This window comes from Bufo gargarizans, chromosome 4 (assembly GCF_014858855.1).
Source record: "Bufo gargarizans isolate SCDJY-AF-19 chromosome 4, ASM1485885v1, whole genome shotgun sequence".
Lineage (NCBI taxonomy): Eukaryota > Metazoa > Chordata > Amphibia > Anura > Bufonidae > Bufo > Bufo gargarizans.
Window position 1 is genome coordinate 237,343,233 of NC_058083.1, and position 21,340 is coordinate 237,364,572.

The 21,340-nt window shown below is 42.8% G+C and overlaps 1 non-coding gene across 1 annotated transcript; it reads right to left on the reverse strand.

The window, feature by feature from the left end:
• Positions 1 to 740: 740 nt before the first annotated feature.
• Positions 741 to 924, reverse strand: LOC122937453. The gene has a single exon (XR_006389838.1). It is a non-coding gene; the product is annotated as a U2 spliceosomal RNA (small nuclear RNA).
• Positions 925 to 21,340: the final 20,416 nt, after the last annotated feature.

Genomic DNA, 21,340 nt, shown 5'->3' on the forward strand with positions numbered 1-21,340 from the left:
TCTTTGTGATCATCTAAGGTGATCATTAAAGCCTACTAGGCCAACAATGGGCTCACACTGCAGAATCATTGTTTTCTGGGTCACTTAACTGTCGCTGACCATAGGCTTTGAAAAACCGCCATCGCCTGCAATCTCCCAAACGTGTGCACAAGCACAGTCATCACTACACCAAGTTTGACGCATAGAGGAATAAAATTTATGTCATGAGTGTGTCAACTATTAACAACTCTTTCCGGTTGTCTAAAATCTATTCCATACACGTCCCCTGATAGGGGACGTAACAGGGATTAAACAGATAGTAATAGTACTATTTAACACACCTTATAATAATAATAATAATAATACTATTGAACGTAACAGGGATTAAACTGATTAAAGCATCTTTTTCCATCTCCCGGTTCCTAAAATCGATTCGATATACACGTCCCCTGATAGGAGACGTAACAGGGATTAAACTGATAGGAATAGTACTACTTAACACACTACTCATATCTGGTGGCACATTCGGTTGCACACGCAGTGCCCCAAATTGGAAGTAGGAGGACCGAACAAGCATCTTTTTCCATCTCTCGGTTCCTAAAATCGATTCCATATACACGTCCCCTGATAGGGGACGTATCAGGGATTAAACTGATAGGAATAGTACGACTTAACACACCTTATATTAATAATAATACTAGTGAACGTAACAGGGATTAAACTGATAGGAATAGTACTACTTAACACACCACTCATATCTGGTGACACATTCGATTGCACGCGCAGTGCCCCAAATTGGAAGTAGGAGGACCGACCAAGCATCTTTTTCCATCTCCCAGTTCCTAAAATTGATTCCATATACATGTCCCCTGATAGGGGACGTATCAGTGATTAAACTGATAAGAATAGTACTACTTAACACACCTTATAATAACGCAAAGAGAGGCAATGCAGAGAGAGGAGTCTGAAGAAGAGGAGTTAGAGGAGGAAGGTGGCTTAGAGGAGGTGGAAGACCAAACACAGCAGGCATCCCAGGGGGCTTGTTGTCACCTTTAGGGAACCCTTGGTGTTGTACGTGGCTGGGTGGAGGAAGAGACCTTCAATGACATCAGTGAGGACAAGGAATGGGACATGGCTAGCTTGGTATCCAACCTTGAGCAAATGGAGAGTTTGTGGTTGTGCACCTGGACTGTTTGCGGTGCGTTAAACAGGGAGTTTGGTCTGTCATAGTTTGGTCTGTCACTGTGAAGCGGACGTAACCGTTACACTACCTGATCGATACAACATCATACCTGATGTTTTAAAGCACGTTATTCCAAACAATTTAGGAATGTTAGGTGATTATGGATTATAACCCGACTCTGCGTCAACTACGTAATTTTCCATGGGAGTTTTGCCATGGATCCTCCTCCGGCATGCCACAGTCCAGGTATTAGTCCCCTTGAAACAAGCTTTCCATCACTTTCTGTGGCCAGAAAGAGTCCCTGTGGGCTTTTAAATTCGCCTGCCTATTCAAGTCAATGGCAGTTCGCCGGGTTCGCCCATTCGCGAACATTTGCGAAAATTCGCCTTCGCTGTTCGCGAACGGAAAATTTTATGTTCGCAACATCTCTACTCTTCTGCTGTGCTGGTGGCTCTGTACAACCACCACCTCTTCCTCCGAACTACACAGGTCACTGGCATGACCTTGATTCCATGTGGGTTTGCAGACCGCATCGTCCTCTACATCATCTTCCACCCAGTCTTCACCCCTGCCCTTCTTGTCGGTCTGTACACTTTCAAAAGCCACAGCAGTTGGCACCAATGTTTCGTCATCACCGAGACGTGCAGCGGTGGTCCTCCCATGTACTAATCTTGAAACATAAGTGGTTGAGCATCGGTGCATCTCTTCCACTTCTGGGGCAGGGCTAAGTGGATGTGCCTGGGAAACCCTGCTAGCAGAGTTACCATGAAGCAGAAGAGACTGTTGCATAACTTGGGGCTCAGACTGCTTGGCTGATTTGCAAGGGGGTGAGGTGAAAGACTGATGGACATCAGCTGCAGGTGCCAACTCTGATCTTTCAGCAGGAGACTGGTTGGGAGACAATGTAAAGAAACTGGAGGCACTGTCAGCAACCCAATCTACTATCGCCTGTACTTGTTCTGGCCTCACCATTCGTGGAGCAGCATTAGGCTCGACCAAATAACGCTGAAGATTCTGTTGCCCACTCGAACCTGAGGAAAGTGTTTAACTTGTGTGTGTAGCTGGCACAGATTGACCATGTCCTCTCCCTGCAACAGGATCTCCACCAGCAGCACCACGATCGGAGCCACATCACTTATTCAACGCTCTCCTAATTCTCTGCAAATTTTGAATCTTGCCCAAAATAGGTGTTTTTTTAATAACAGAATATAACAGCATTATCTAACGCGTGTATTTCACACTGACAGATGCAGCAAAGGCCGCAAATTTGTCCCAAAATGGGTGTTTTTTAATAACAGAATATAACAGCAGTATCTAACTTGTGTATTTCAAACTGCAGCAAAGGCCGCAAATGTTATATTTGGCCCAAAATGAGTGGTTTTTTTTTAATAAGAGAATATAACAGCATTATCTAAAGCGTGTATTTCAAACTGACAGATGCAGGAAAGGCTGCAAATTTAGTATTTTGCCAAAAATTGGGTGTTTTTTTTAGACCAAAAATATTATTGCAATATTTCAAGCTTGTTTTTCACACTAACAAATGCAGCAAAGGCCACAGATGTAGAATACTGCCAAAAATAAGTGTTTTTTTAAACACAGAATATTATTGCAGTGTTTCAAGCTTGTATCTCACACTGACAAATGCAGAAAAGGCCGCAAATTTAGTATTTTGCCCAAAATGGGTGTTTTTTTTATAACAGAATATAACAGCAGAATCTAATGCATGTATTTCACACTGACAGATACAGCAAAGGCTGCAAATTTTGTATTTTGCCCAAAATGGGTGTTTTTTTAACCAAGAATATTATTGCAATATGTCAAGCTTGTTTTTCACACTAACAAATACTGCCAAAATGGGTGTTTTTTTAAACCCAGAAAATTATTGACGTATTGCAGCTTGTATTTCACACTGACAAATGCTGCAAAAGCACCATATGTGGGGTATTGCCAAAAATGGGTGTTTTTTAAACTTAGAATATTATTGCAGTATTTCAAGCTTGTATTCCACACTAACAATTGCAGCATAGGCCCCAGATGTAGGGTATTGCCAAAAATGGGTGTTTTTTTAAACCCAGAATATTATTGCAGTATTGCAAGCTTGTATTTTACACTGACAGGTGCAGCAAAGGCTGCAAATTTAGTATTTGGTCCAAAATGGGTGTTTTTTTTAATAACAGAAGACAACAGCAGTATCTAACGCATGTATTTCACACTGACAGATGCAGCAAAGGCTGTGAATTTAGTATTTTACCCAAAATTGGTGTTTTTTTTTTAACCAGAAATATTATTTCAATATTTCAAAGTTGTTTTTCACACTAGCAAATGGTGCAAAGGCCCCAGATGTAGGATATTGCCAAAAATGGGTGTTTTTTTAAACACAGAATATTATTGCAGTATTTCAAGCTTGTATCTCACACTGACAGATGCAGCAAAGGCTGCAAATTTAGTATTTGGCCCAAAATAGGTGTTTTTTTTTTAAACCAATAATATTATTGCAATATGTAAAGCTTGTTTTTCACACTAAGGCCGAATACACACGGCCATTTTTCACGGCCGTGAGCAGTCCGTGGAACCACGGGCTGGATTCCTGCTGAGAGGAGGAGCGCACGGCGTCATTGGTTGCTATGAAGCCGTGCGCTCCCTGCTGCCGCCGCAATACAGTAATACACTGGTATGATCTATAGCAACTAATGACGCCGTGCGCTCCTGCTCTCAGCAGGAATCCAGCCCGTGGTTCCACGGACTGCTCACGGCCGTGAAAAACGGCCGTGTGCATTCGGCCTAACAAATAGTGCAACTGCCCCAAATGTAGGATATTGCCAAAAATGGGTGTTTTTTCTAACCCAGAAAATTATTGACGTATTGCAAGCTTGTATTTCACACTGACAAATGTTGCAAAGGCACCAGATGTAGGATATAGCCAAAAATTGGTGTTTTTTTAACCCAGAAAATTATTGAAGTATTCCAAGCTTGTCTTTCACAATGACAAATGCTGCAAAGGGACCAGATGTAGGGTATTGCCAAAAATGGTTGTTTTTTTTAAACCCAAAAAATTATTGAAGTGTTGCAAGCTTGTCTTTCACACTAACAAATGCTGCTAAAGCACCAGATGTAGTGTATTGCCAAAAATGGGTGTGTTTTAAACCTAGAAAATTATTGAAGTATTTCAAGCTTGTCTTTCACACTAACAAATGCTGCAAAAGCACCAGATGTAGGGTATTGCCAAAAATACAGAATATTATTGCAGTATTTCAAGCTTGTATCTCACACTGACAGATGTAGCAAAGGCAGAAAATTTAGTATTTTGCCCAAAATGGGTTATTTAAACCAAGAATATTATTGCAATATGTCAAGCTTGTTTTTCTAAAAAATGCTGCAAAGGCCCTAAATGTAGGATATTGCCAAAAATAGTTTTTTTTTATTCCAGAATTTTTTTTTGACATTTTGCAAGATTGTATTTCAGACCAACAAATCCATCATAGGCCCCAGATGTAAGGTATTGCCAAAAATGGGTGTTTTTTTAAACCCAGAAAATTATTGACGTATTGCAAGCTTGTCTTTCAAACTAACAAATGCAGCATAGGCCCCAGATGTAGGGTATTGCCAAAAAATGGGTGTTTTTTTTAAACCCAGAAAATTATTAAAGTATTGCTAGATTGTATTTCACACTAACAAATCCATCATAGGCCCCAGATGTAAGGTATTGCCTAAAATGGGTGTTTTTTTAAAACCAGAAAATTATTGAAGTATTGCAAGCTTGTATTTTACACTGACAAATGCTGCAAAGGCACGAGATGTAGGGTATTGACAAAAATTGGTGTTTTTTTACACCCACAATATTTTTTCAGTATTTCTAGCTTGTATTTCGCACTGACAAATGCTTCAAAGGCACCAGATGTAGGATTTTGCCAAAAATGTGTGTCTTTTTAAAACAATATTATTATTGCAGTATTTAAAGCTTGTTTTTCACACTTACAAATGCAGCATAGGCCCCAGATGTATGGTATTGCCAAAAATTTGTGTTTTTTTAATCCCAGAAAATTATTGCCGTATTGCAAGCTTGTATTTCACACTGACATATGCTGCTAAGGCACCAAATGTACAATATTGCCAAAAATTTGTGTTTTTTTAAAGCCAGAAAATTGTTGAAATATTGCAAGCTTGTATTTCACACTGACAAATGCTTCAAAGGCACTAGATGTAGGATTTTGCCAAAAATGCGTGTCTTTTTAAAGCAAGATTATTTTTGCTGTATTTCAAGCTTGTTTTTCACACTAACAGCATAGGCCCCAGATATAGGGTATTGCCACAAATGGGTTTTTTTAAACCCAGAAAATTATTGCAGTATTTCAAGCTTGTATTTAACTGTCACAAATGCACATATTCTGTGCTGGTGCACTGAACTTGCAAAAAATGGCTGCTCCGCCCACCTAACTAACAGATGGATAAAAAAAAATCTGTGTCATTGGGCTCAGGGCAGGGAAAAAAGATTGTGCACTGCACCCACGAAACAAAATCTATGTAGAGCGCTGAGTTAACAAGCACTTCAGATTAAAGATTCTTTCCTATTCTTTCCCTCACAGCAGCAGCATCCTATCCCTAATCAGAGCAGATTGACGTGCAGCGCTATGTGACTCCAGCTTATATAGAGGCTTGTTCACATGCACCACTGGCTTAGCATAGCCATGCCATTAGTAGGCATGGCTGTGATGGTTTCTAAGTGTAAAACGCTTGTTGATTGGCTGTGCTGCAGCCTTTCAAAAAGCGCCATTAAATCGCCGAACACCGAACTCGAACCTGAACTTTTACAGAAAAGTTTGGGTTCTCTCAACCCTAATAGAGGCTTATCCAAAGCGACTTGGAGCTGTTATTGCTGCAAAAGGTGGCTCTACAAAGTATTGACGTTAGGGGGGTGAATAGTTATGTACGTTGACTTTTTCTGCTATTTTGTCATATTTGTTGCAAAAATAAAATAAAAACATCTTCAAAGGTGTGGGCATGTTCTGTAAATTAAATGATGCAAATCTTTAAACAATCCATGTTAATACCAGGTTGTAAGGCACCAAAATATGAAAAAAATAAAATAAAGGGGGGGGGGGGGTGTGTGAATACATTTGCAAGGCACTATATGCCGGGCTAAATGTCTGTGATCGGTGCTATCAGCAGTCACAGACTCTGTCTCCGGGTGTCTGTTGTGCAAAATGTCAAGTATATGGTTTTCAAAACTTCCTCCCATTTTAACACTTCTGCTTGGAAACTTGTCAGAAAATGTCAGATCTGCCTTGGCACTGTTTTAAATTTGACATGCACCCTCCTGATGAATATGTTGCCTGTTGCACTGAGTGAGAGATTGGCATACTGCTAATATGGTGCACAAGTATTAATACATTTTTCACATTGCCTTAAATCAAAGTCAAACGTGCTTTTTTCAAGAAACCGCACTCCTGTTTTATTTATCTCGTAATTTAGTAAAAATATGAAATACATTTGGTAACTATCGGGAATAAACTGAAAAGTATGTGCTATAATTTTATTTTTCTATTTGCAATGCCTAATAAGCATAACCACCAAATAACTTTGCCTTCTCAGCAATAATATTAATAGATTAACATAATGGCATGCAGGTGCACATAAAAATGTATGCACAAATGTATTTTTCCATTAATATATTACCATGCAGTTAAATAAGGATGATATTAATCATCTCCATTTGGGTATACTTATGACTTTTGTAGTAAGCAAGGACAATTTGGACTGAAAATTTTAAGGAGGATTGGTCATGGGTAGAGTTGAGCGGACGCCTGGATGTTCGGGTTCGACGGGTTCGGCCAAACTTCACAATAAAGTTCTAGTTCGGGACCTGAACTTGACCCTGAACCTGAACCCCATTGAAGTCAATGGGGACCCAAACTTTTGAGCACTAAAATGGCTGTAAAATTGCATCAAAAAGTTTTTAAGAGCATGTCAACTGCTCTGCAAATACATGTGGATAGGGAAATTACTTTAAATAACATAAAATACATAAAAATAATAATCTTGATCTAGGAGGACGAGGTCCATATGGAGTAGGAGGTTGAGGAGGCGGTGGATGTGGCGGTGTAGGTGGAAGCGGCGGTGGAGGAAGAGGAGGTAGCCTACACTGCTTTTTGGTTTTAAATGTATTTTTATTTTTTTAAATTAGGGTACACCCCAAAACATTGGGAAAAATAACGTGTGATAACCCCCTTCAGTCATGCTAAACAAACATTCAGACAATACACTGGCTGCAGGGCAGACCAACACCTCCAAGACGTAAAGGGCAAGCTCAGGCCATGTGCCCAATTTGGAGACCCAGAAGTTGTAGGGGGCAGAACCATCAGTCAGTTTGTGTAGGCGTGTGCAAAAATACTGTCCCACCATGTTGCACATCCCCGTGATGTTCACGATCCAATTGAATATCTGCTCTATCAACTTTCGATGTTCTTTTCTGCGCCTACCATGTTTATCACGGTTAACGGCGAATCATCGTTCCACCCTGGAGAGGGAGCATGAGAAAGAAGACCACATCCAAGGGAGATCAATGGATGAAGTATAATTGTGATTGAGCAAAAATGTGGGAGAAGTTATTAAAACTGAAGAATTGAAGGAAAGGAGGGGGCACGTTAATTACCCACTCCCGATTCGGGGAGGTAGTGACAATAAATAACAATACAGGACTCTTAAGATGCCCTGTTATTTGAATTATAAATTAACAATTACAGGGAATGTCACTGCAGTATTTTGGATTTGGAAACGTTAGACAGGAGAGGCCCTGCTATCGCTTTGTTGACTCTAGATAACTTCTGCCTGATCACACGTCTACTAGGTAGAGTAGTGGTATATCACACCAAACATTGTTGAATTTCACCAGAAAATGTAACAGGCAAATTTGTGAAATTTGTTAACCTGTCTACTAGGTATAGCAGTGGTATATCAAACCCACAAATTGGTGAATTTGTTTAACCTGTCTACTAGGAAGAGCAGTGGTATATCACACCCAAAAATTGTTAAATTTCAAACGAAAATGTAAAAGACAAATTAGTGATTTTTTTTTAACCTGTCTACTAGGTATAGCAATGGTATATCACACCTAAAATTTGTGAATTTCACCTGAAAATGTAACAGACAAAGTAGTGATTTTTATTTTATTTTAGCCTATCTACTAGGTATAGCAGTGGTATATCACACCCAAAAATTTTGAATTTCAACCTAAAATTTAACAGACCAATTAGTGAAATGACATAAAATAAAATTTGTACAAATTTAAGAAGTGGAGATCCATATGGAGTAGCAATTTATGGAGGCGGTGGACGTAGGGGTGTAGGTGGAAGCCAACACTGTTTTTTGTTTTTAATTAAAAACATTTTTATTAGGGTACACCGCAAAAGAGTGGGAAATATCAAAAATACAACAAGGAGCAATTGCGCTGTAGTATAACAATGGCTGGGTAAGGCCAGTATACATGTCTATTCTGATCCTGTGGGATCCATGTCTGGTTAATTTTAATGAACGTGAGCTTGTCCACATTGGCTGTGGACAGGCGGCTGCGCTTGTCTGTGATAACGCCCCCTGCCGTGCTAAACACACGTTCAGATAATACACTGGCTGCAGGGCAGGCCAGCACCTCCAAGGCGTAAAGGGCAAGCTCAGGCTATGTGCCCAATTTGGAGACCCAGAAGTTGAATGGGGCAGACCCATCATTCAGTAAGTGTATGAGTGTGCACACATACTGCTCCACCATATTGGTAAAATGCTGCCTCCAGCTAAGACGCCCCATATCAGCTGGTGGTGCTGGTTGTTGTGGCGTGCTGACAACGTTTTTCCACATTTAGGCCATGCTAACCCTGCCTTCTGAGGTGCTGGCGGTGCCCCAGCTGCGTTGGCGACCACTTCCTCCTCCTCTGCATTCGCCTTGTGCTTCCACTGTGCCCCCACTGTCAGGTGTGAATGCCACCAGCAGTGCGTCTACCAGCGTGCGCTTGTACTCGCGTATCTTACGATCACGCTCCAGTGACGGAATTACGGACGGTATGTTGTCCTTGTAATGGGGATCCAGAACGTGGCCACCCAGTAATCAGCACAAGTTAGAATGTGGGCAACTCGGCGGTCGTTGCGGAGACACTGCAGCATGTAATCGCTTATGTGTGCCAGGCTGCCCAGAGGCAATGAAAAGCTTTCCTCTGTGGGGGGTGTATCGTCTGTGTCCTCTGTATCCGCCCAGCCACGCACCAGTGATGGCCATGAGCTGGTCTGGGTGCCACCCTGCTGTGAACAAGGTTCCTCCTCCTCCATCTCCTCATCCTCCACCTCATCATCCTCCAGAACTGTGCCGTGGCTGGACAATTGTGTACCTGGCATTTTTGGGTGCAGGAACCCACCCTCAGAGTCACTTGTGAATGACTGTCCGGAAACCCTACGAAATGATCCCTCATCCTCCTCCTGTGCCACATCCTCTTCTATCATCGCCATCAGCGTTTTTTCAAGGAGGCATAGAAGTGAGAAAGTAACGCTGAGAACTGCGTTATCGGCACTGGCCATGTTGGTGGAGTACTCTAAACAGCGCAAAAGGAACACAGGTCTCGCATGGAGGCCAGTCATTGGTGGTGAAGTGGTGCTGTTCCGCCGAGCGACTCACCCGTGCCTACTGCAGCTTAAACTCCACTATCGCCTGCTGCTGCTCGCACAGTCTGGCCAGCATGTGCAAGGTAGAGTTCCACCTTGTGGGCACGTTGCATATGAGGCGACGAGCGGGAAGGCCGAAGTTACGCTGCAGGGCTGATAGGCGAGAAGCAGGGTGAGAACACTGAAAGCGCGCACAGACGGCCTGCACTTTATTTCTCTGGACCACCAAATTCAGCACGTGCGCCAGGCAAGGGATGTGCGTCAAACCGGCTAGTCCCAGAGCTGCTATGAGATTTTGCCCATTATCGCACACCACCATGCCGAGCTTGAGGCTCACTGGCACCAACCACTCATCGGTTTGTTGTTCAAGGCCCGTCCACAGCTCCTGCACAGTGTGGGGTTTGTCGCCCAAAAAGATACGTTTGTAAAACTGCCTACTGTTGTTTACCCCTGGCTGTGCTGAAGTTGGTGGTTTAGGTATTACGCTCACCGGATGAGGAGGCGGTAGAGGATGAGGAAGCGAAGTAGGAGGAGGAAGCAACAGGAGGCAAACTGAAGCGCCCTGCAATCCTCGGTGGTGGAAGGACATGCGCCAAACTGCTATCCACCTCAGGCCCAGCCACCACTGCATTTACCCAGTGTGCTGTTATGGAGATATATAACGTCCCTGATTGTGCTTACTGGTCCACATATCCGTAGTGAGGTGCGCCTTTCCACCGATGGCATTGTGCAGTGCACACCTCATTTTGTCCCCCACTTGGTTGTGCAGGAAAGAGGTGGCTCGTCTGGAAAAGTAATGGCAGCTGGGCACGAAGTATTGTGGGACAGCCACCGCCTTAAGGCCTTTAAAACTCTCTGTTTCCACCAGACGGAATGACTGCATTTCAAAGCCAGTAATTTTATAATTCTGGCATTCAGGGCCAGGGGTCGCGGGTGGGTAGGGGGGTACTTCCTCTTCCGCTCCAGTGTTTGGGAGATGGAGAGCTGAATGCTTCCGTGGGACATTGCGGAGATGCTTGGTGACCCAGGTGGTGGTGTTGCTGGCAGATCCTCCATTGTGGATGAAGAGGCCGAGACTGCAGCAGGAGGAGCCAGAGAACTTTCTTGGTTTTTAAGGTGTCTACTCCACTGCAGTTCGTGCTTTGCACTTAGATGCCTGGTCATGCAGGCTGTGCTCAGGTTGACAACATTTGCGCCTTGCTTCAGGCTCTGATTGCACAGCATGCAAACCACTTGTGTCTTGTCGTCAGCACATTGTCTAAAGAACTGCCACGCCAGGAAACTCCATGGAGCTGGCTTTGGTGTGCTTGGTCCCTTGCTGCGGTGGGCAGTAGCAGGTGTACTGTCTAGGGGACGGCAGCTCAGCCTTTGCACCCTGCTCCCTCTTCTGCTGTGCTGGTGGCTCTGTGCGACCACCGCCTCTTTCTCCGAACTGCACAGCTCACTCGCACGACCATGATTCCATGTGAGGTCGAGGACCTCATCGTCCTCCAGATCATCTTCCACCCAGTCTTCACTCCTGCCCTCCTTGTCAGTCTGCACACTTTTGAAAGCCCCAACAGTTGGCACCTGTGTTTCATCATCATCCAAGACGTGCTGCGATGGTCCTCCCATGTACTCATCTTGAAACATACAGTGCAGCCCATAATTATTCATAACCCTGGCAAATTTTGACTTAAAGTTACTTTTATTCAACCAGCAAGAAATTTTTTGACGGGAAATAATAATAAGATAATAAGACGATGTACAAGAGGCATTATTGTGGAAAAAATAAACATTTATCAGCTTTTATTTACATTTGAGCAAAAATTATCCAGTCCAAAATTATTCACACCCATCTCAATAATCAATAGAAAAGCCTTTATTGGCTATTACAGCAATCAAACGCTTCCTATAATTGCAGACCAGCATTTTGCATGTCTCCACAGGTATTTTTGCCCATTCATCTTTAGCAATGAGCTCCAAATCTTTCAGTTTGGAGAGTCTTCTTGCCATCCCCCTGATCTTTAGCTCCCTCCACAGATTCTCAATTGGATTCAAGTCTGGACTCTGGCTGGGCCACTCCAAAACGTTAATGTTGTTGTCTGCTAACCATTTCTTCACTTTTGCTGTGTGTTTTGGGTCATTGTTATGCTGAAATGTCGACTAGTGCCCAAGGTCAAGTTTCTCTGCAGACTGCCTGATGTTGTCGTTAAGAATCCTCATGTATTACTATTTTTTCATGGTGCCGTTTACTGTGATTAGGTTCCTTGGTCCATTGGCTGAAAAACACCCCCAAAGCATTAGGTTCCCACCACCATATTTGACAGTGGGGATGGTGTTCTTTGGGTTGAAGGCTTCTCATTTTTTACGCCAAATGAAGGAAACATCATTGTAACCAAACAATTCAATTTTTGTTTCATCTGACCATAACACAGAAGACCAGAAGTCTTCTTCTTTCTTCTTTATCTTCTCTGTCCAGATGAGCTTTTGCAAAGGTCAAAAAATTTCTTGCTGGTTGAATAAAAGTAACTTTAAGTCAAAATTTGCCTGGGGTATGAATAATTATGGGCAGCACTGTAAGTAGTTGGGCATTGGTGCACTCAATCTCTTCCACTTCTGGGGCAGGGATAGTTGGATGTCCCTAGGAAAACCTGCTAACAGAGTCATCAAAAAGCAGAAGAGACTGCTGCATGACTTGGGGCTCATACTGATTGGCTGATTTGCAAGGGGGTGAGGTGAAAGACTGATGGACATAGGCTGCATGTACTAACTCTGATCTTTCAGAAGGAGACTGGGTGGGAGACAATGTGAAGGAACTGGAGGCACTGTCAGCAACCTAATTTACTGTCGCCTGTACTTGTTCTGGCCTCACCATTCGTAGAACCGCATTAGGCCTGACCAAATACCGCTGCAGGTTCTGTAGCCTACTCGCACCTGAGGAAGGGGTTTCACTTGTGCGTGTAGCTGGCACAGATCGACAACGTCCTCTCCCTGCAACAGGATCTCCACCAGCAGCACAACGACCTGGGCCACGTCCCTTATTTGATGCTCTCCTCATATTTCTCAAATTTAGGATCTTGCCCTAAATGGGTGTTTTATTAATAGCAGAATAGAATAACAGTATGTAAAGGGTGTATCTCACACATACAGATCCAGACTAGGCTGCAATTCAAGATTTTTGCCCAAAATGGGTGTTTTGCTAATAGCAGAATAGAACCACAGTATCTAAAGGGTGTATCTCACACGTACAGATATAGTCTAGGCCGCAATAAAAATTTTTTGCCCGAAATGGGTGTTGTATTAATAGCAGAATAGAACCACAGTATGTAAAGGTTGTATCTCTCAATGATATAAGCAGCAAAGGCTGCAAAATTAGTTTTTTTTTCAATAACAGAACATGACAGCAGTATATACCGCTTGAATTTTACGTGCAAATGCAGCAAGGGCTGTAAAATTGTGTATTTTTCCCAAAAACTGTGTTTTTTAAAACCCAGAAAATTATAGCTTTATTTCTAGCTTAACTTGCACACTGGCCAATGCGGCAGAGGCCCAAAATGAAGGTTATTGACAAAAATGGGTGTTTTTTCAAGGCCAGAAAATTATTGAAGTATTTTAAACTTGTTTTTAACAATCACAGATGCAGCAAGGGCTGCAAAATTATTATTTTTGCCCAAAATAACAGAATATGACAGCAGTATATAACGCTTTAATTTCATAGGTGCAGATGCAGCAAGGGCTGTTAAATTGAGTATTTTGCCCAAAATGGGTGTTTTGCTAATAGCAGAATAGAACCACAGTATCTAAAGGGTGTATCTCACAATGACATTTGCAGCAAAATTTAGTTTTTTCCCCCCAAAATGGCTGTTTTTTTAATAACAGAATATGACAGCAGTATATAACCCTTGAATTTCACACGTGCAGATGCAGCAAGGACTGTAAAATTGTGTATTTTGCCCAAAAAGGGTGTTTTATTAATAGCAGAATAGAATCACAGTATCTAAAGTGTTTATCTCACACGCACCGATGCAGACTAGGCTGCAATTAAAGATTTTTTCCAAAAATGGGTGTTTTATTAATAACAAATTAGAACCACAGTATGTATCTCACAATGACATATGCAGCAAAGGCTGCAAAATTTAGTTTTTTGTCCGAAATGGCAGTTTTTTTTTAATAACAGAACATGACAGCAGTACATAACGCTTAAATTTCACACGTGCAGATGCAGCAAGGGCTGTAAAATTGTGTATTTTGCCCAAAAAGGGTGTTTTTTAAAACCAATACATTTATAGCTGTATTTCTATCTTAAATTGCTCACTGACTAATGCGGCAGAGGTCCAAAAGGAAGGTTATTTCTAACAATGGGTGTTTTTTCAAAGCCAGAAAAATATTGAAGTTTTTATAACTTATTTTTAACAATCACAGATGCAGCAAGGGCTGCAAAATTAAGTATTTTACTCAAAAAAAAATTTTTTTTACTAACATAATGTGACAAGCTGTATATTATGCTTGAATTTCATAAGTGCAGATGCAGTAAGGGATGTAAAATTGTTTATTTTGCCCAAAAAGGGTGTTTGTTATAACTCAGAAAATTATACCTGTATTTCTAGCTTAAATTGCACACTGACTAATGCTGCAAAGGCAAAGTCATATTCTCAGATGAAGCCTCTTTCCGATTGTTTGAGGCATCAGGAAAAAGGCTTGTCCAGAGAAGAAAAGGTGAGCGCTACCATCAGTCCTGTGTCATGCCAACAGTAAAGCATCCTGAGACCATTCTTGTGTGGGGTTGCTTCTTATCCAATAGAGTGGTCTCACTCACAATTTTGCCCCAAAACACAGCTATGAATAAAGAATGGTACCAAAACACCCTCCAACAGCAACTTCTTCCAGCATTCCAACAACAGTTTGGTGAAGAACAATGCATTTTCCAGCACGATGGAGCACCGTGCCATAAGGCAAAAGTGATGATTAAGTGGCTCGGGGACCAAAACGTTGACATTTTGGGTCCATGGCCTGGAAACTCCCCAGATCTTAATCCCAGTGAGAACTTGTGGTCAATCCTCAAGAGGCGGGTGGACAAACAAAAACCCACAAATTCTGACAAACTCCAAGAAGTGATTATGAAAGAATGGGTTGCTATCAGTCAGGAATTGGCCCAGAAGTTGATTAAGAGCATGCCAAGTCGAATTGCAGAGGTCCTGAAAAAGAAAGGGCAACACTGCAAATACTGACTCTTTGCATAAATGTCATGTAATTGTCGATAAAAGCCTTTGAAATGTATGAAGTGCGTGTAATTATATTTCACTACATCACAGAAACAACTGAAACAAAGATCTAAAAGCAGTTTAGCAGCAGACTTTGTGAAAACTAATATTTGTGTCATTCTCAAAACTTTTGGCCACGACTGTAGTTAAAACTCCCCGAAGCCATGGGGCCGAAGCTGAATCAGCGTTAGCCTGGGCCCACAGGTGCCTGTAAATAGCCTAGTAATCAGCCAGCCTGGCCCACAGGTGTGTTTAATTAGCCTTGTAATCAGCCTCCCCTCCCACAAATGCAGAAATACATTGCTTAATACTTGTGGTCGGATCGGCTATCAGAAAGGTGAACCTAACCTATCTAACCCTATCTACTACAAGCAGTAGAGTTATGCATTGACTCACCACCACCCTGAAAACACACGCCTGTGAGTGAGGGTGTGGCTCGTATATGAAGAACCTCCGCCCCTCCCACAAATGCAGGCTGACTCATCAGCCTTACCAACTTGTGGTCATGGCTACGGCCAAGAGATATCTGAAGAACCCTAGGGAGAGAAACAACGGGAACAGCCTAACCCAGCTAGGCGTGTCTTAGCTGACCTGACTAAATGGCTTGTTGTGTGCCCTAAGCCATGATCGTGGGTAGGCCTATAAGTGGGCAAAAAACAAGCCAAGTAGGGTAGAAAAGGAATTTGAATGGCATGTGCAAACTAATCCCCAAGCTAACTACAAGGTGTCCGGTATCTAGAGCGAAAATTCTGGGTATATGAGGCAAGACCAGTAGGAGACCTACAACCCATCTTGTGGATGACAAGGCCAGAGACATGATGCTCAATATTGCGGATACTGCCCCAAAGCCTAATGGAGGACTGGGAATACATTGTGAAATGGATCAACAGAAAGTCGTCTAGATAGTGTATGACGTGTTGGGCACTGAAGGTGTGCTCGAGGATCCAGTGCAGACTTCTGGCAAATTGATCGAACAGCGAAGGGCTTGATTTTGAGCCGAATGTGAGACAGTTAGTGAAATAGTACAGACCGTCCCATTTAACGCCGTGCCACTGCCATAGTAGGGGGTGAATAGGTAACAGTTTAAATGCATCAGTGATATCTGCCTTTGATAGCCACGTATGCTGCCCCAAAGACAGTATGACCTGATTTGCCTCATCTATGGATGCATATTTCATGCCGAACTCCTCGGAGGGAATAAGAGCATTGAGGCTTGGAATGTCTGAAGAATGTGGAGCTGACAGGTCATAAATCAGGCGTTTTTTATTTGAGAACTTCCCAACGACCATACCTATAGGACTAACTCTCCAGCAGTCGAATGGGGGCTGACACAGAGGACTTATCAGATAGCCTTTTGCCAACTCTGATTGAATGAGGCAACTATCTGCCTCAGGGTTCCTGACAGCTGACAACATATTCCTGCACTTGTATGTGGTTTGTGGTAGGGAAATCTGGCCTGTACGGAAACCCTCAGTAAAACCGTTGAGGAGGAAATTCACCCACTGTTTGTCTGGATGGTCAGCCAGGAATGTAGCTAATGCGTCTACGTGTACTCTGCCTAGTCACGCCATGTGAAGGCCTTTCTGGGGGCATGCTGTCTTGGGGTGAGCCCTGAAGCAATTAGTACACAAATGCAGTAACCAACATTGGCTATAGAAGCACCCTACGGAATTGAAGTTATTGCAAATCTGTGACTTGCCTAAGTATTTGATGGGTCTGCCTAATTTATCTACCCCTGTGGTGGACTTGGGCATGACGCTGTCGGATGCATACCTAGCCTGAGAGCCGCCTGCTGGAGGATTGCTGGAGGAGCACCACTCTGTGGTATGGGAGTGGGAACTGCATGTGGAACAAGCGGGGGCTTTCAACCCTGCAAAATGGTGACAAAAAAGCTTGGTGTCAGTAACAGACCAGTCGACAATGTGCTGGAATTGTGTGAGTAAAGCTGCCGCCTTTGCGGAAAAAGATCTATGGTAATCATAAAAAGCAGTTCCGCCGTATTTGTGGCCTAGATCTACTATTTTATAAAGATACAGGTCTAATTCCTCGCGACGACTGGGAGACACGGAACAGACTACGTCCCGGTATCGGCTAAACGCCAGCACAAACTCTGTGATGCTGAGTTTACGGTTTAGCCTGACGTCCCGTGATTTGAGAATGACTGACACCTCGCCGCAGGCGATAGTCTTATTATCCGGTACCTCATGTGATGCGATGAGCAATGAAATGTGACGGCGCAACGTTGGGGAAGTTGGGGGGGAAGGTTGCCATAGACGTCGAGGGGACTGATGGAGTCATGGGTCTTGGGGTGCCAGCGCTGGAGGTGGTAGCCCTGTTTTCAATTGCCTCTAGTCTAGTTTGGAAGCCAGACATGGAGGACGCGATATTGTTAATCGCGGCATGTAACTGAGTAATGGAAGTCTGTATGGTATTCGGAGGAAAACATCTCTTGACTGGACCCTGGTTCGGACTGTAACAGGCGAAAAAGTTCAGCCTTCCTGGCAGATGCTGGGAAAGGAATCCCTCTGCGTAACAGCTCCGTAGTGATTTTCGATACGGTCCAAGACCTTAGCGATGGGGTGGCATCTCTTTCTGACTCTAGGTCCCCGCTGGATTGGGATGATGCAGATTCTATTGGAACCTGGTTGTGAGGCAGCTCCATCTAAAAAATATGAATCGCATGACTCTAGTGCTAACTTATATCGAGTCTGAGGACGTGACAGACTTGACGGGTGTGCCTGAAGCCGTGACAGGACTTAAACCGAGTCTGAAAACGTGACAGACTTGACAGGTGTGCCTGAAGACGTGACAGGACTTACATCGAGTCTGATGACGTGACAGACCTGATGAGCCTGAAATTGTGCCAGGACTTGCGTATGAGTCTGAGGACGTGACAGACCTGATGTGATGACAGGGACATGTCTGAAGCTGAGACGGACCCACGCATGCCCGATCTAGTGATGACACGGGTGTATTTATTTTGCTTTTTTTTTCTCCGGCTGTACATGAAACCCCTGGTGAGGAGAGAGAGAGAGAAAAGTTTTTTTTTTTTTTTTTACCGGATCCTGACAGATGATTGTTCGTGGTTACTGTGACTGTAATAGCAAACAGAGCTTCAGGTCAGCTTGGATAAGCCTAAGCCTAACGTAACCATGATACTAGAATATGCACCTGTGCAAAGATTTGCAAGAGTTTGATAGTATAACCGTCTGAACCCCCGAAGCCCAGGTAGACACCTGTTTTAGGATGAAAGACAGCAATGACCTTGACGGTACCATCTACCAAATGCACTTACACCACAGAAATTAGCAGAAGGGGATAATGTAGTGAACATATGAACAGTACACCTAGACATTGCAACATCATGTGCGACCGGCGGACATGTACGACATCAAATTATTGGTGATAAATGAAGAAGGTGCGTGCGGTGGAGTTACCTGCAAAAAAATAAATTTCCTGCTAACGCGCAGAAACAGATAGTAGGTGGTGAACAGACCTGTGGTACATTAATCGCTGGACACTTGTCAGAAATGTGGAAAGCAAATCTAAATGACTCCGTGCTGCTTCAGAGCTAAATCAACAGCAAACGAGCGGCGTTACTGACAATGATTGCTGTGTCTTAGGCTACTTTCACACTAGCGTTCGGGGCTCCGCTTGTGAGTTCTGTTTGAAGTCTCTCACAAGCGCCCCAGAACGCATCCGTCCAGCCCTAATGCATTCTGAGTGGATGCGGATCCGCTCAGAATGCATCAGTCTGGCAGAGTTTGGCCTCCGCTCCGCTTAGCAGGCGAACACCCGAACGCTGCTTGCAGCGTTTGGGTGTTCGCCTGGCCGTGCGGAGGCAAAGGGATCCGTCCAGACTTACAATGTAAGTCAATGGGGACGGATCCGTTTGAATTTGACACTATATGGCTCAATTTTCAAACGGATCCGTCCCCCATTGACTTTCAATGTAAAGTCTGGACGGATCCGTCTGAAGCTACTTTCACACTTAGAATTTTTTCTACAATATAATGCAGACGGATCCGTTCTGAACGGATCCCATCGTCTGCATTATATGAGCGGATCCGTCTGGACAGACCCCAGACGGATCCGCTCTGAACGCAAGTGTGAAAGTAGCCTTACACAGTGCCTGTGCCCCTTTAGAATTGTGTACCGGGAGAAAGCCACGTGATTAGTGAATAATTCATCTCGGGAGCAGCAGAGACTGTTCATTACTGATGACATGTGACTGAGTAAATTAGCGGTGACTGGCGTGTTACATGAATATGGTGAAGACATGCGTGCTACAGAGCAGAGGCGGGACGTACGGGGTTCATGAATTGCGCTGCTTGTGGAACGCTGCACGTGCGCCCGGCTTCCATGGGCGCCTAGCGGTGGAGGGGTGTGCCGCGCTGGCTACCAGACCCGCCGCTGCCTGAACGTGGGGCATGAAAGCCAGGGGCACGCTTGCTCTTACCTGAACCGGGATACCTGCTGGACGGGAGAGACTTTGTAGGAGCTCGCTGAAGAAGCGCTGCAGCCCGCAGGACGGCAGACGCCAGACGCTGATCCTCCACGTGACCCGGAAGTGATGCGGCACATGCTGCTGTGCCGGGAATCGCAAAGGTAGCTGACAGGGGGGAGGGCACGGAGGTGCCTTAAGTAGTCTGTGCGGGAGCCTCCCCTCCCACAAATACAGCAACAACGTTGCCTATACTAAAAAAAATATAGATTTAAATTGCCTTATTATCTTTAGAATAAAAAATAAATACATAAGCAATAAAAAAATAAACATCATGGGCATCACAACGTCCAAAAATGCCTGTACTATTAAATTATAAAAACTGTTGTCCAATACGGTGAATGGCGTAATGGAAAAAAGTATTAAAATGGCCCATTTGCCATTTTTTCATCGCTTCTTTTACCATTTTTTTTTTAAATGTGATCAAAAAGTCACACACACTTCAAAATGGTATTGCTAAAAACTATAGGTCATCCTTTTAAAAAAATGAATCTCCACAAAGTGCAACTATAAAAAAAAAGTTATGGGGGCCAGAATATAGTGATATAAAAAAAAAAAAAAAAAAAAAAATAATTTTAATTTATTTTCATACCTCAGTGATAAATCTTGAGTGAATATCATTAACAAAGCCTACCACACCCACTTTCCCACCCATATTTGAAAACTGGAGTGAGTGGTGTAAAAATTGTGATATGTGCATATTTTGTAACTTTTTGAAGCCAGAATTCTGGAGTGAAGGCATGAAAAATCAGGACATATGCCTTTATTTGCCTTGGCCATGTGATCTACATACTGTATATATAGGATGAAGATCTTATTGATAGCAGATTTTATTGCACTACATATTATTCAAAGGCTATGTACATGGGGGGATGGGAGAGGAGGGGGGAGGGGAGAGAGGAAAACATTTTTTATTTTTTTTTTGTATAATGTTAAGAAAACAATAAAGATTTATAAAAAGGGAAAGGCTATGTACACCTTTGGGGTCAATTTTTTTTAAATTATTGCATTGTACTCATTTTGAGCTAAAATATTTTTTTATTTGGTCTTTATCAAAAATATGGCATCATTTTTCTGTACAGAGTTTACATGCTCAAGTAGCACCCTTTGAATTTTGTCTTTTTTGTCTGAACAGGAGCAGACAGACTCATTATCTCTGCTCTCTGACCTTATAAACACTCATTATAACTCTGTTCTAATTTTACTGATAAGATTGTGGCTTAAGTAAGTGTTTATGACCTTTCAGTAGTTTAGAGATAAGGTCTGTTAGATGACCAGCATAAAGTGGAAGTGAAAGTAATAGTCCCACAGCCAGAAAAAACAGTTGACTCTTTGTGACAGAACAGCTCAATATTTTTAATAAAGGCCAATTGAAAAAAAGATTTTTAGACAAAAATGAGTAACATGCAATCATTTAAAAAAAATATCTCTGAAGGTGTTCATAGCCTTTAAAGTAACTGGTACAACACTATACCACACAATATATAGTTGCCAATATAGCTTTGTTCTCACCCTAAAAGACATAGACAAGAACAGCAGAATTTTATACTGCAATTTATTTCAACCCATATTTGTTTTTTTCGTTAATATTCCCCAGTAGCAGAGGATACATTTATTTTCACAGAGGAATCATTCAAATCAATAAGTCAAGACAGTGCCTTTTTAATATTTTTTGCTTTTCAAAGCATTGCACATGTACGTTATGTAATAATAGGTTTTGATTATTGTACACTTTTATCTCTATCTCACTGAAGTCAATTAAATATGTCAATAAATACACAGCTGGCTAAT